Source organism: Protopterus annectens, chromosome 12.part0 (genome assembly GCF_019279795.1).
Source record: "Protopterus annectens isolate FY-2018-M chromosome 12.part0, PAN1.0, whole genome shotgun sequence".
NCBI classification, from domain to species: Eukaryota; Metazoa; Chordata; order Ceratodontiformes; family Protopteridae; genus Protopterus; species Protopterus annectens.
Genome location: NC_056746.1, coordinates 211032413 through 211046187, shown reverse-complemented (window position 1 = coordinate 211046187; position 13775 = coordinate 211032413). Strand labels below are relative to the sequence as shown.

The window sequence follows — 13775 nt, the reverse complement described above, 5'->3', positions numbered from 1 at the left end:
ACAAATGCATTTTATTTTTGCATGCCGAGTCTTTTAAAACACTGTTTCATTAAATACAAAATTTATTCTAGAAACCTTACAAATCTTCAATATAAATGATTAATAAATGAATCAGGTATCCCATGAAGTGTCTTTAGCGTGTATTTGTGTGTGTGTGTGTGTGTGTGTGTGTGTGTGTGTGTGTGTGTGTGTGTGTGTGTGTGTGTGTGTGTGTGTAGAGTATTCTTTCCAGCACACAGCTGAACTATCATTTTAAAACTGATGACAAGTCAGGAAGCTGTATTCAGAAACAGCACTGTTCACTGTTTGCATGCAGTGGCAGGAGATGATGCTGGTAAGGAAATTAATTATTTAAAAACATGTCACGGACATATTCATAGTCACATGAAACCAGCTATGACTCATGAACATAGAAGCATGCTGTACAAGCTGTACTAGGGAGACTGGCATAATGGTTAAGGTGTTTACGTAGTAGCTATGAGGTATAAGGTTTGGTTCTCTCCTTTGCAGGGAAATTGGCCTAAAATGTTCTGCAAGGACAACTAACCTATTATACCATGACCCCCCATTAATATTCCAAAACGTGCACGCTGATTGGTCAGCGTGCACGTTGTAAATCGACTTATACTAATGGAAAAAGGTCCGGTCACCCGGACTTTTTCCATTAGTATAAGTCTTTTTTAAAACACTGTCTCGCTATGTTAAAGGAGTCTAACATAGCGAAACAGCTTTTAAAAAAAGCAACGACGATCTCCATTGCTTTTTTCAAAGCTGTCTCGCTATGTTAAACTCCTTTAACATAGCAAGACATTGTGTAAAAAGCAACGGAGATCTTGCTTTCTCCATTGCTTTTTTTAAACCTGTCTCGCTATGTTAAATGGGTTTAACATAGTGAGACAACTTAAAAATAAGCAATGGAGATCTCCGTTGCTTATTTTAAAGCTGTCTCGCTATGTTAAACCCATTTAACATAGCGAAACAGTTTGTAAAAAAGCAACAGATATCTTGCTTTCTCCGTTGCTTTTTTCACAACTTTCTCGCTATGTTAAATGGGTTTAACATAGCGAGACAGCTTTAAAATAAGCAACGGAGATTCTCCGTTGCTTTTTTTAAAGCTGTCTCGCTATGTTAAACCCATTTAACATAGCAAAACAGTAAAAAGCAATGGAGATCTTGCTTTCTCCATTGCTTTTGCCCTCAGCTCTGATGTACTGAGTAGGCATACGCATGCGCAGTACATCAGAACTGCCGCAGAATACCAGACAGTCTGCTGCGGAAGGGCAGCAAGGAGGCATTATACAATGCCATTATTTAAAAAAAGTAATTATTTTTTTTCTTAAATAATGTCATTGTATAATAGCAATAACCCACTTCTGGGTGTGGGTAATGCTGGATTTACCCACGGTTGGCTTTGTTTGGCCATTCAGGCTTTGCCCTCGTGACCAAACCATGCCAACCGTGGGTAAATCCAGCATTACCCACACCCAGGTGTGGGTTATTGCTATAGTACTTACCTCCCAAATTTAGATAGTTATGTCACCTACAAAATGGTGCCAAGTATTATTTATTTATTTATTTTACATTTGTTAACTGGGAAAGTCTGACTGGACACAAGCACTTTTTCAGCAGAGGCTCAGGAAGGAAAGCTCCAAGTAATTGAAATGTCACAAACATTTACATAAAAAAGTCAAAACATTTACATAGAAAAGTATAGGAGTGAATACACTCTATGCAAGCAGTGCTAAAAAGTAAACTTTTACATAAGTAATAAAAGTACCAATGGCAATGTTCATAATTATTGAGCAGTATAAACATAGATAACTTAAGAGTATACAGATACAGTACACTAAGTTTCTGATGACAAATAGTAGAGTTCAATCAGTGAGTGATGTACATATATTGATATTCAGGTTTTGTAACCCATGAAACACAGATGGAAAATATTTTATGAGTGTTTGGGAGGAAAGTTGTTGTTTATCCAGGGATGCTGCATGAGCATAGCCAAGATTTAAATAGATATACTTTGAGTATCTTTTTAAAATGGAGTGAGTAAGCAGTATTAGTTATGTCAGGAGGGAGTTTATTCCAGATTTTGACTATATAGTTAGACTAGAGGGAGTCACCAGCAGAATTATTGGTTTTAACTGTAGCCGATATGGTTTTATTTTTAGAATACATATCTCTGTCAGGGGAGTAAGGGAGTAGGAGATTTTGGAGGGAAGGGGTCTTATCTGTGTGGTTTAGAATTGTATGGGCTGTGGAGAGTTGGTTGTAGAGTAGAAGTTAGAGTAGTTCTAGCCAGTTACGTTTCTTGAGTGCTGTATAGTGGTGTGGCCTAAATGGAGAGTCTGTGGCAAACCGGGCAATTTTGTTATAAGATGACTGTAGTTTGGCTAAGTTAGATTTCTTTAGATTGGAGAGAATTGGTGAGGCATAGAGCAGAGTTGAGATGAGGTGAGTTTGAGCGATAGTTACTTTTGTATGTCATGTTTCACACACTGCACAGACATGTCACTGTGTGCTATATGGGTCTATATTATTAATGTATTTGAAAACGTAATAGTCGACCCGTAAATGTCGAAGTCATAAAACTTCGAACATTTACAAAAAATACAAAAAGACACCCAATCAAACCATTTAAACACTGTAAGCAGGAGGCAAGTCCCCCTGAAACTTCCACTTTGGGGGCTATGCCCCCCATACCCCCTGCTACTTAAATATACCAACTCCAAGATCGCCGTACAGTGCAGACAATGGAAAACTTCCATTTCCGCACTTTACGGAGCTCTCCATTGAAATGTTCGAAGTTTTACAACTTCGACATTTACGTGTCGACTATTACATTTTTGAATATATTAGTATTCAATAACGTAATATAGACCCTGCTATAGTCATGTAAAGGGAAGAAAGGGCATGAATTAGCACTTAAACTCTATTGCTGTAGGAGTAGACCAGCTTTCCTACTCTTGGGTCAGATCTGCACCAGACAATTCTTCATATTGTTAGGTATACTTCTCCAGTCTGTGACACACCGATCAGTTTTTTGCATAGAGAATCATGGCTAGTGTGATTGACATTTGTGAACCAGTAGCGATTCAAAGATTTTTAAGTGTTTTATTGTTCTTGATGGTTGTGCAACCATAGAATTAGTAAATATAACTGGGATAGGGTAGATTTAATTTCAGGTTGCACTCTATTGACTTGTAGAGACGTTTAGACTAGGATTATGGGTGACAGCTAGGTATTTGAAGGAGTAAAGCTGTTCTATAAAGTGATTATTGTAAATTACAGGGGTGGTTCCCTAGTTTGATTCTTGGCTGGGGTGCCTTCTGTGTGGCGTCTGCATGTTCTACCTTTCTTCATATGGGTTTCCTCTGGGTGCTCCAGTTTCTTCCCACATTCCAAAGATATACAATAGGTGGATTGGACACTCTAAATTGGCCATAGGTGTGAGTATGTGTGTGAGTGTGTGATGCGGATGAACTACTCCTGCAGAGCTTGCCACCAGGCAGTGTAAACCTTGGCTCTAGATGATTGTTACTTTTTAAACCTTGGCTCTAGATGATTGGTACTTTTGAAGTGACACCCCGACCCCATATACAAAAATAGGAAAAAGGGGTTGTGGATGGATGGATGGATGGATGGATGGATGGATGGATGGATGGATGAATGGATGTACAGGGGTGGAGAGTGGTGATAGACAGTTGAGCTTGTGGAATGTTCTGATAAACATGACTTTGGTATTTTTGGCACTCACTGTAATTTGCTTCATATGCTTCATGCACCCATTCCATATTCAGACAAACATAAGCACAATTCCTTTGGTGCAATATGATCATAGTGTGAGGTAGAAAGTCACAACATAACATCTGCTGATATGAATATACAGCAATTAATGTAAATACAGGAATGCACTCATCTTATAGTTTTCTGTTCAAAGTACTACACACATAAAAATAGTGCTCTAGTCTCACTTCATTCTTTGTCTGTAAACTACTGAATTCTGTGCTAGTTATCTTAACGTCACTACAATTCATCAGCCTCTTCAAATGAGCTTTGAAGGAATACTGACCATACACAGCCATTATCCGAGTAAAGTACCTTGAGTAGTCTTCACGATTACTACTAATCAGTCATCTCCAATAAACCATCATTCCCCCAGTGATTCCCTAAATATCTTCTACTGCACAATAGTCATCATACCACCTCCCACTTTCCATTTGTTACCTGTGGATTTAAGAGTTTTTACATGTTTCCTTCACCCCATTCCCAGGATTCGTAACATTTTAACTAACTCCTCCCTTTACATTACCTGCACTGCCTGAACACCTTAGCCAAAAAACTTGTAAGTCTTGGAAGTAAACCTACTCTGTTTTGTATTGCATATTTCTTTTGTTTGTGGGTTGTAGAGAATCAATCTAAAGATAACTGGATCTCTGACTAATACTGATTTTTTCTAACACTGCCACCACATTTCTATTATTCACTCATTCATTCATTTGTTTGATAAATATACTGATTTTGAAACAGTGTAAACCACACATATCAATCATCCATCCATTCTTTCATTCTTTCATTCATTTATCAATTACCTACTTAATTTGTTGTAAAATTACAATATAGTCAAGCACTATACTGAGACTCAGAGTGCACAGAAAGGGGTGCAAGGGAGCATAGACACACACACACACACACACACACACACACACACACACACACACACACACACACACACACACACACACACACACACACACACACACACACACACAATTTAGAGGACTACCAGTTCAGGATGAAAACACATGCAGACTCAGGAGGATATGCAGACTTTATACAGAAGTTACCCAATAAGACCTAAACTGGAAAACCAAGTACTGTGAGGCAACAACACTGACCATAGTGCCACAGTGCTGCCCTACTTATATCACTGTGTTCACTTTCATTTACACAGTGTATCACTGCATATCATATTCCTTTTATTCTGTGTAAGTGGACCTTGGATCCTGGCCTCCACTGCAAACAGGGTTTATCTCACTGAGACATTCCAGTACAAAAGGCAATGAATAAATAACAGTGCAGAATGCGCAGTTAAGCATAAATCTTAGATCACTCAGTTATATGTACAGCTGTGTTCACTGGGACAGTAAGCACATTAAAACATATGTTAACTACTATATACTGCAGTACCACATATCCTGATGTCTGTAATCACCACCCAGGAACATATTGGCATGGTTCTTGATGTGTTTTTTTTTTTTTGAAGCAAACTAGATGCTTACTAAGCTATGCCCAAAGTATCCCAGGAAAAGTAATGAGAGACATAATTTTAGGTAAAATAAACACTTCCTGCTGACATTTGATAAGTTAAAGGATATTTATAAGTTCATACCTTTGACAGCCAAGCCTTTGATATGATAGCTTTCAGGAGGCTTGATTATTATAATCCCATGCCAATATATTCAACGTCTCATATCCGTAGCCAGATTATTTTTGAAGTACATACATGAATGAGTCATGGGAAGGCATATATAATTTTGGAGGCATTTATTTAATATGTCTGTCACCAGAACCAGCCTTACACATAGGTTAACTAGGTGGCAACATATAGTGTTGTTGTTCTAAGGGCGCTTTTCCATGTTTATTTATTTATATTTTGCAGTAGTCCCTGAGACAGACCTTTCCCTGGATATAACATGAGTGCATTTGGCAAAACTCAAAAAAAGCCTGATCAAAGGGGCAGAAAATGAAGTGATACCCTTCTGGGTGTGCCCAGAGGAGAACACGGGACTCAAGGGGATAAATTCTGAAGTTTGCCATGTGGTTTACAAGCAGCTACCCTCAACTTGACATCCCTATTCTGCTATATACAATCTGGTGGCATGCCCCTACCTAATAGAAGACTTCTTTGGTAACGCTAGAGTTACAGTACAGTAAGCCATTACCATCCCAGTCTCTTTAAACCAAGACAAAGGGGATGCAAAAATATTGGCATGCAAATGCCTGCTGATTCTAACTGCTATAATCTTGGAGTCTGTGGCTGTTTCTTATGGGATGCTGCAGTGTTTCAAGCTACCCCCCACCTTCTCCTTCTCTGATATTCCACTTCGACTCTTTCTGAAAAACCAAAACTAAAAACTTAAAAAAAATAATGTCAGGAAACAAATGGAAAACAAAGACGCTTACAGTAGCTGCAGTTTATTAATAAAATTAAGCAGTTTGGCCAGTGGTATCTCTGACTTCATCAGAATCCACTTCGACTCTTCTTAAATGCATTGTTATTTGACTACACATATCAGTCCAGAATATGTTTGAGCTGGATTATAAAACATTTGGAATTATCAGTGGTAAATGACCACATCTGGAAGCATTTGCATTTCTCAGTGCTTGAGCAGATATATTTCTTTTAAATATTCTTTTGTCCAATACTATTTTCATTGGTAATCATGTTGTTTTCTTCGCAGTCTTTATAGTCCCTTATGTACTACAGCGATCTGCTTGTGGAAAATCTAAATAAAAGCACAAAGACGTAGAAGATTTCCCTGCAGTAGTGGCTGGATTAAACCTATAATTTGCTATTGTTTATTCAGTGTTCTACCCCAGCAAACATATTTAAGCAAATAAATAAACAAACAATATCCTCATCTCGCAGTGAAGACATGATAATATGCTTATATTTTTCCTTCATTTTCTCACTCTTGTTTTTTTTTTAAATGTGTTTTTAAATAGTAGCCAAAAATCCTACTGAAAGTGAGATGTGCTATTCAGCATGAATATTTTGTGCTATGTGTGAGTCCAGATTTTTGAATGGATGTGCTTACTTGTCAAAAGCCCTTGTACCTATCTCTGATGTCTGCAAGTTGAAAGTTATGCTGTAATCCTTGTTGGTTTACTAGAAAATCAAATATTTTTTTTAGGGACAGAGGAAATAATTTGAGGCAAAAATCAGGGAGAGGTGAGCGATATAGGCAGCTTGCAGTACTTTAAATTCTTTAATGTGTGGCAACTGCTTTAGTGGAGCAAAGGTGAATATATATTATTTGTTTATCACAGTTAGACATCTGGATTATACACATAAGTGACTGTAACTGTTGTGTATGGATTGGGGTTGTCTGGATGAAATTAATAGACAGACAGTCTTGTCATTTGCTCAGTTTAAAAAGTCACTATTTGGCTTTAGAGGATTAGTGTGTCCTTATGTGATACTGGGTGGCAGTAGGATTGCCTGGATGAAAGTAACTGATACTGTTGTTGTCATTTTCTGAGTTTAACCAGTCATTATCTGGCTTTGCAGGGCTAGTGTGCATGTGTGTGACATATGATGGACTATTTAACTGTACATATGATAAGCACAAAGTAGGTACAATTGCTGGGGCTGTCAGTGGAGAAAAATAGCTAGTCATCTTCTGTTTTTCAGTTGCTGTGGCTTTGTGGGACTAATGAGACTTTTGTGAAGCAGCCTGGATTACTTTAATGTGTGGCAATGATTGTGTGTATTAAGGCTGAAATAAATTACATTGCCATACTCTTTTATTAATTGTGCACAGAATTGGTTATAACTGCTTGGTAGAGGTTATCTCCATGAACACAACTGACTCCCCTTATCATTTGTTCATTTTAAACAATAATAGCTCAAAAAAGGCATACCATACATCACAAAGCATCCAGGCCTTCACAGATAGTGGACCCCACACCCTAAGTATGTATAACTGGATTTTGACACAGACTTACTTCTGGCTTCTGTCTTGAACCTCATCTAGTCTAATACTGATCTTGCTTAGAGGTGTACACAGAAAGTCACTGTAACTTGTTGGGGGCATCTAGAATGGGGATGATGTCATTACTTATTTTTCCTCACAAATCTCAGAGGTGTGCAGTGGTCACAGTATCTTGTGTTAGGCTGGGGACAGTGTGTCCATTATTTCCTTAACTTTCCTTACAAAGTTCAGTAGAGCGCAAAAAGGGTCCGTATAGGTTGTATGAAAGTAGTGCACTATCTGGAAGTAACAAATTGGAAAATATTACTGTGGTCATTATTTTTTCATCTCCATCACAGTCAAACAATCGATACATATAAAGGTGTCTATCTTTTGGGGGAGGGTAAGAAAACATGCTGTTTATATACTTTGTATACCCGCAGGTTTAAATATGTTATGTTCTTTTTGTTTTTTTTTTCAGTTTCACCCAGTTTGACAGAGGGGTACACAAATGGTGGCTGTATTTTGGGGGTAGGGGAGGAATACTATATATATATATATATATATATATATATATATATATATATATATATGTGTGTGTGTGTGTGTGTGTGTGTGTGTGTGTGTGTGTATAAAATGGAAGCACTTGAAATATATGACTGTGGTCATTTATACTTTAATTTTCATCCCAAAACAATGCCAGAGGGAGATACACAGTAGGTGTTTTATTTATTTATTTATTTATTTTTTTGAGGTAGAACAGGGAGACTGGTACGATTTCCAGATATAATGTATTTATCCTCACAAACATTTATCCTCTCAGAATATTGTGAACTGCTATTTTTGACCGATTTGAGCAATAAGCCTTGTTCATGAATCTTATTCCTTCCTTGATATATAAAAAGGTAAGAAAGAATTTCTTCCTTTAGTCATTGTTTTTGTTTAGGCCAACATTGAGTCAAAAGGTTGGAAAAAAGTTCAGAAATCTAAAAAGTTCAGAAATCTATCTGAGAGTTTAAATAAATATGTGGCTTCTTGGGGCCTAGTAGTTTAATGCAGTGATTTCCTCTGCAGTTTTTACAGTTTAGTCTTGGCCAATTAGGGTTTGTTGAAAGTATGCAGGAAAACACAAAGTTGAAAAAGTGCCACTGAATTTCTTTCTTTAATCATGATTTTTGATCAGGCCATTATCAGATAAAAAAGCTGTTTGAAAAAACTCTAAAATGCACCTGAGAGCACTCAGACCTCCTGTGTCTTCTGGGGGCCAACCTTCCCTGGGTGACTGGCTTAATGCAGTTGTTTCCTCCATACTTATTACAATGTAGTCTTGATCAGTTACGGTGTGCTGACAGGATGTAGAAAAAGCAAAATTGAAGGGTAAGACTAAATTGTTTTCCTTAATCATGGGTTTTATTCAAGCCATCACTGGATGGAAAGGTTGTTAAAAAAAGAAATATATCTAAATGCACCTCAGATCATCTATAATATGTATAGCTTTTTGGGCCACGTGATTGCATTTACTTCCTCCATAATTATCATAGCTCACTCTTACATAGTTAGGATGTTTAGAGTGAATGAATGCATGCATGCAAAAAATGAAAAGTAAGACAAGTTGTATGGATAAGCTAGGATGGGGAAAGGTCCAGGGGATGGTGAGGATGTGCATGGGGGAAGTGGCTAGTGGGGTCACAATGGAGTTCTTCATTTACGGTACCAGTTTATCTAAAGCCAGCCCTGCCTGCCACTTTATAAATACTGATATTTATTTTGACTATAAATTTCTCTGATTTGATATTGGTTATCAGTTAGTACATTCCAGGTATAGACTTTCAGGTAGAACCAGATCAGACACTGCTTTATAGAGCTGGTAGAGGCCTTCTGTATGCAACTATAAGAAACATAATATAACATTTTCTGAAGCTTTTCTGATAATTTAAGGGCTGGATTCTGAAACACCAGTGTAGCAAGGGTGCACATCCTCTACTGTTCTGCCTTCACTACTCCAAATAGTAAAATTCAATCCCCCATCAAATGACATCATCCTTTGGGCCAGGTTCCACTGAATTCAATACCTCAGCATGCTGAAGTATTAAATTCAGTGGGGTGATGCCACTTCCAGACAATATAATGTGATTCAGAAACATTCTATATTAATGACCTGCATTACCTTATCTAGGCATTCTGTAAAGCTGCCTGAAAACTCGGAAGGGCTGCCAAGTGCAGCCAAAGATATCTGGAAGTGCAGCTTCATTTGTATGCGAGAACTGGTATTGTGCACATACATCTGTATGTAGAACCAGTTGTTGCACACAGTCTGTCTTCAGGCTTGGTACTACCTGCAGCACCTTCTTCCACACAGAGATGCTGCTTCTACCTGCTGAGATGCCCATTCATTTTAACAGGCTTGGCCATTGATTCAGCTTTGTAAATTACAATACATAGTGGGTCACACTGCTAAAGTATAGATGTACAGTTACCTCTACAGAGGGATTAGCTGGGTGCCAGAATCTGTTTTTTTTTTTTTTTTTTTTTTTTTTTTACTTTGGTATATACATACTTGCTGTCACAAATCTTTAATTGTGTTCTCTTTTTTGTATGATTGCTCTTTTTAGATTCATCTTCCTGATATAAGACATTTCAAACTGCTGTCATTAGAATCCACTAATGTGCATATCCATCAGTTACAACAACTTGAATATGTACACCTCAAATGCCCAATTGTGATAGCAAAAATAATCACAATAAAATAATCCAACCTGTTTTACACAAATATACATTAGTCCTACAAAGCAAAACTAATCATTCTGATTGTGATAGCAAGGCAATCTATTCTCAACCACAGACAGCCCCCATACTCAGCAATCATAGCCTTGTTATTAACTGTGTGATGTTTTATTGGGATGCTAAGTTCAGCATGTAAGCTAACTAAATTAAGCGAGCAGTTCGGAACATACTAAAAATTTCAAAATAAAATAATTTTGGCTGGCCATGAGCACCAGATGACCACCTGAATTGCCCCTATTATAATCTACCATTGAGTTATACAGTTTCCAGTCTGTGAAAAGCTGTTTGTGAAACTTTAGAGAAAGACAAACTTATGGGTTTATTTGCATTAAAATATGATACAGTACTGATATAAAAACTGTTGTCACAATGTACATCTCTGGTTATCTAATCAAGATTACAAGCAGTTTTTAATAATGTAAAATGAAAATATTAGAAAAATGTATTCATACTTAACTTCTCAATTATATAATAGACAACAAATTGCTGTCTTCAGCCCAGCATTGATTATGTCCTTATCACAGCACAAGTACAACTTTGCTGAATTTTGTTAATACTGCCAACATCCATACAAATGCTGGAAGCCTAGTCTTCACCATTTTCCTAGACTTATCAAAAACATTTGAAACCATCTCCAACCAGGAACTCTTACATAAACTCAAATTAATCCTCACCAAATCTTCACTGCAATAGTTCCATAGCTACCTCACAAACACAGCACAAGCAGTGAACTGGCAAACTGATTTCACCACCCTCTTGTCTGTAACTACTGGTGTCTCACAACAATCTATACTAGGCCCCATATTTTTCATCATATTTATCAATGATCTCTACACAGCTACAAAAATGCTCCCACAGTTCAATATGCTGATGACTCAACCATAATCTGCTCTACCCAATCCCTTTCTGAACTCCAAGAACTTACACAACAGTCCTTCTTATTGATTGAAACATGGCTAAATAATTCACAGCTACTAAACCCTATTATCATTCATATCTCTCTATGAAAATAACAGCATTTACTGTCAACTCTGCCAACAACACCACGATAAAGCAGGTAAACTACATAAAATTGCTGGGTGTTATCACAGATGACCAGTTGAGATTAGACCACCATGTATCACACGGTTAAAAAAAATTATCAAAAACTAGGTACATTATATAGACTAAAAACTGCCTCACTGACATAGCCAATATGTGTAGCCTCTACTTTCTTTCCACTGTCTCTAGTTTATGCTTCCCAAATCTTCACTAACCTTAAGTCTCACAACTTTCCAAAATTGAGCTATTATAATAAACCAGCCAAATTTCTATAAACCATAACAATAGAGCATACCACTGTCTATCCCTCAGAGAATTAAAGAGATTAGAATTTCCCATCACCAAGCTTTTTCCCAGCTAACTACAATAGACAGATTTCTCTAAAACTCAGAAAATTGCCCAGACCTTAACTAATCCCCCGATAAAATTAGAAAAAAATCACTAATCACTTTAACCGCATCATCTAATACTGCAGATGACTCTCTGTATTTAAATAGTGTAGCTAAACTGTGGAACCACATCCCGTGACCACTGAAATCCATTCAGAAATCAGATTAATTTAAGACATAATGAAAACTTCACCTATTAAATAAATGAACCTGCTCATGTATATCTCCAGGATAAATTCCACTGTTATCTTCAGTTTACAATATTATCAAACCATTTCTCTTCATTCAGAATCCTATTCCCTTTACCAGCCTTCACTAATACTTGAATATTTTAATAAAATCTCTCAGACATATACATAGTTTTGTGATACTGCTCACTCCATCCTTGTACTTCTAATATAAACCTTATGTTAGACATACATAATTATCTATGAACCTGCTTTATACCCCATATCTTAACTACAATATTACCATTTTCTGCCTTAACTAGTTCCTTCACTCACTTCCATTTTTTTGAATTTCTAAGCACTAATCACATTATCTATTATCCATTTGACAAACCCACTAATATACCTCTTCAAATGATCAAGGTTCAGCATCTGTGTATAAGCTTCCTTTATACAGTAATAGTTGCCTTTAATTAAATTGAATGTACTCTAATTAGCAAATAAATGTGTAATTGTTAATGTATATTACCGAATATCTGTTTAAAAATGTTTTTAATATGTGGACCTTTTCTTCCCAGGCCTCTGCTAAAATGGAGATTTTGATTAAAACCAGTAAACAAAAGCAAAATAAAAATAAAATGTCAAGGTATACCAAAATTTGCAGTATAACAACAATTTTAATTGGTACAAAATGTCAGCAAAGCAACAGGAATCATAACAGCTCATTCATCTTGACCATGCTAGTAAATGGTGACCCAGAGTCAATGCATGATATGATGCAGTACTTCTTAAAAATATGCTAGCATACATATTCTCATTATGTACATGAGCATAGCGGCAATACATTCCTTACCAGAACAATTGCGAGTTCACTGACTGCAAAGAACTTATTTTAATTATAACATTGCTATTTGTTCCTTTTAATAGTATTTGTTACTCACAAGATATTTACATTTATTTGGCTTTTGTTTTTTGACTTGATTTTTCAGAAAATCCTCTGGAATATAAGGATGTGCATAGGCTGCTAGAGGTCTGCCAACAGCTAACACTTGTTATAGTTAGCAGTGCTTGGGCTGTAAATGGAGGGGAAAAAAAAATGATACAATAGGCTGCAGTATGACAATGTAAGCTAATACCAGGTTATTTCCCAAATTATGGAGGTCACTATTGCAATTCATCATTACCATTTTAGATCTCACTGTTCTGTCACAATTTGTCTTTGCAAGTACCCTTTTGTTCTTCCATCTCTGAAAGAGCCTTTAGTAAACCTCCCCATCTGTTTGGAATATATTACTAGTGGAAATTAAACGCTCCCTTGTCTACTTTTTTATGAAAATAACTCCTTGTCTGTCTGTTTGAATCTTCTCTACAAAAATGTTTCTTATTATCAGTTTCCCCTTTGCTTCCTCAATCCATTCTTACTTCCACCTTACCTGTTTGTTTTGCTTTTAACTGTATTACTAACAGATATCTGTAATTGTCATTTGTCTGATTCGCTGCATTTCATTTAATGTTTGCCAGTTCAGTGTTTTTATTTATTAAATATCAAGTTTCATTGTTTTTAATTATGATATATCAGGTTCATTGTTTATTATACCTCTCTTTAAGAATTAAAATTTAATATAACTGTTTCTTATTTTGCTAAAGATGTTTGGGTCTTGACTGAAGGAGACATTTGGATTAGCTCACCAACGCAC

At 36.6% G+C, this 13775-nt stretch overlaps 1 protein-coding gene across 2 annotated transcripts in view; it reads left to right on the top strand.

Annotated features, from left to right (window-relative positions):
• The window catches only part of LOC122816454 (cytochrome P450 3A9-like), a 473820-nt gene that overhangs the window by 52545 nt on the left and 407500 nt on the right, over positions 1-13775 (top strand). The window lies entirely within an intron of this gene.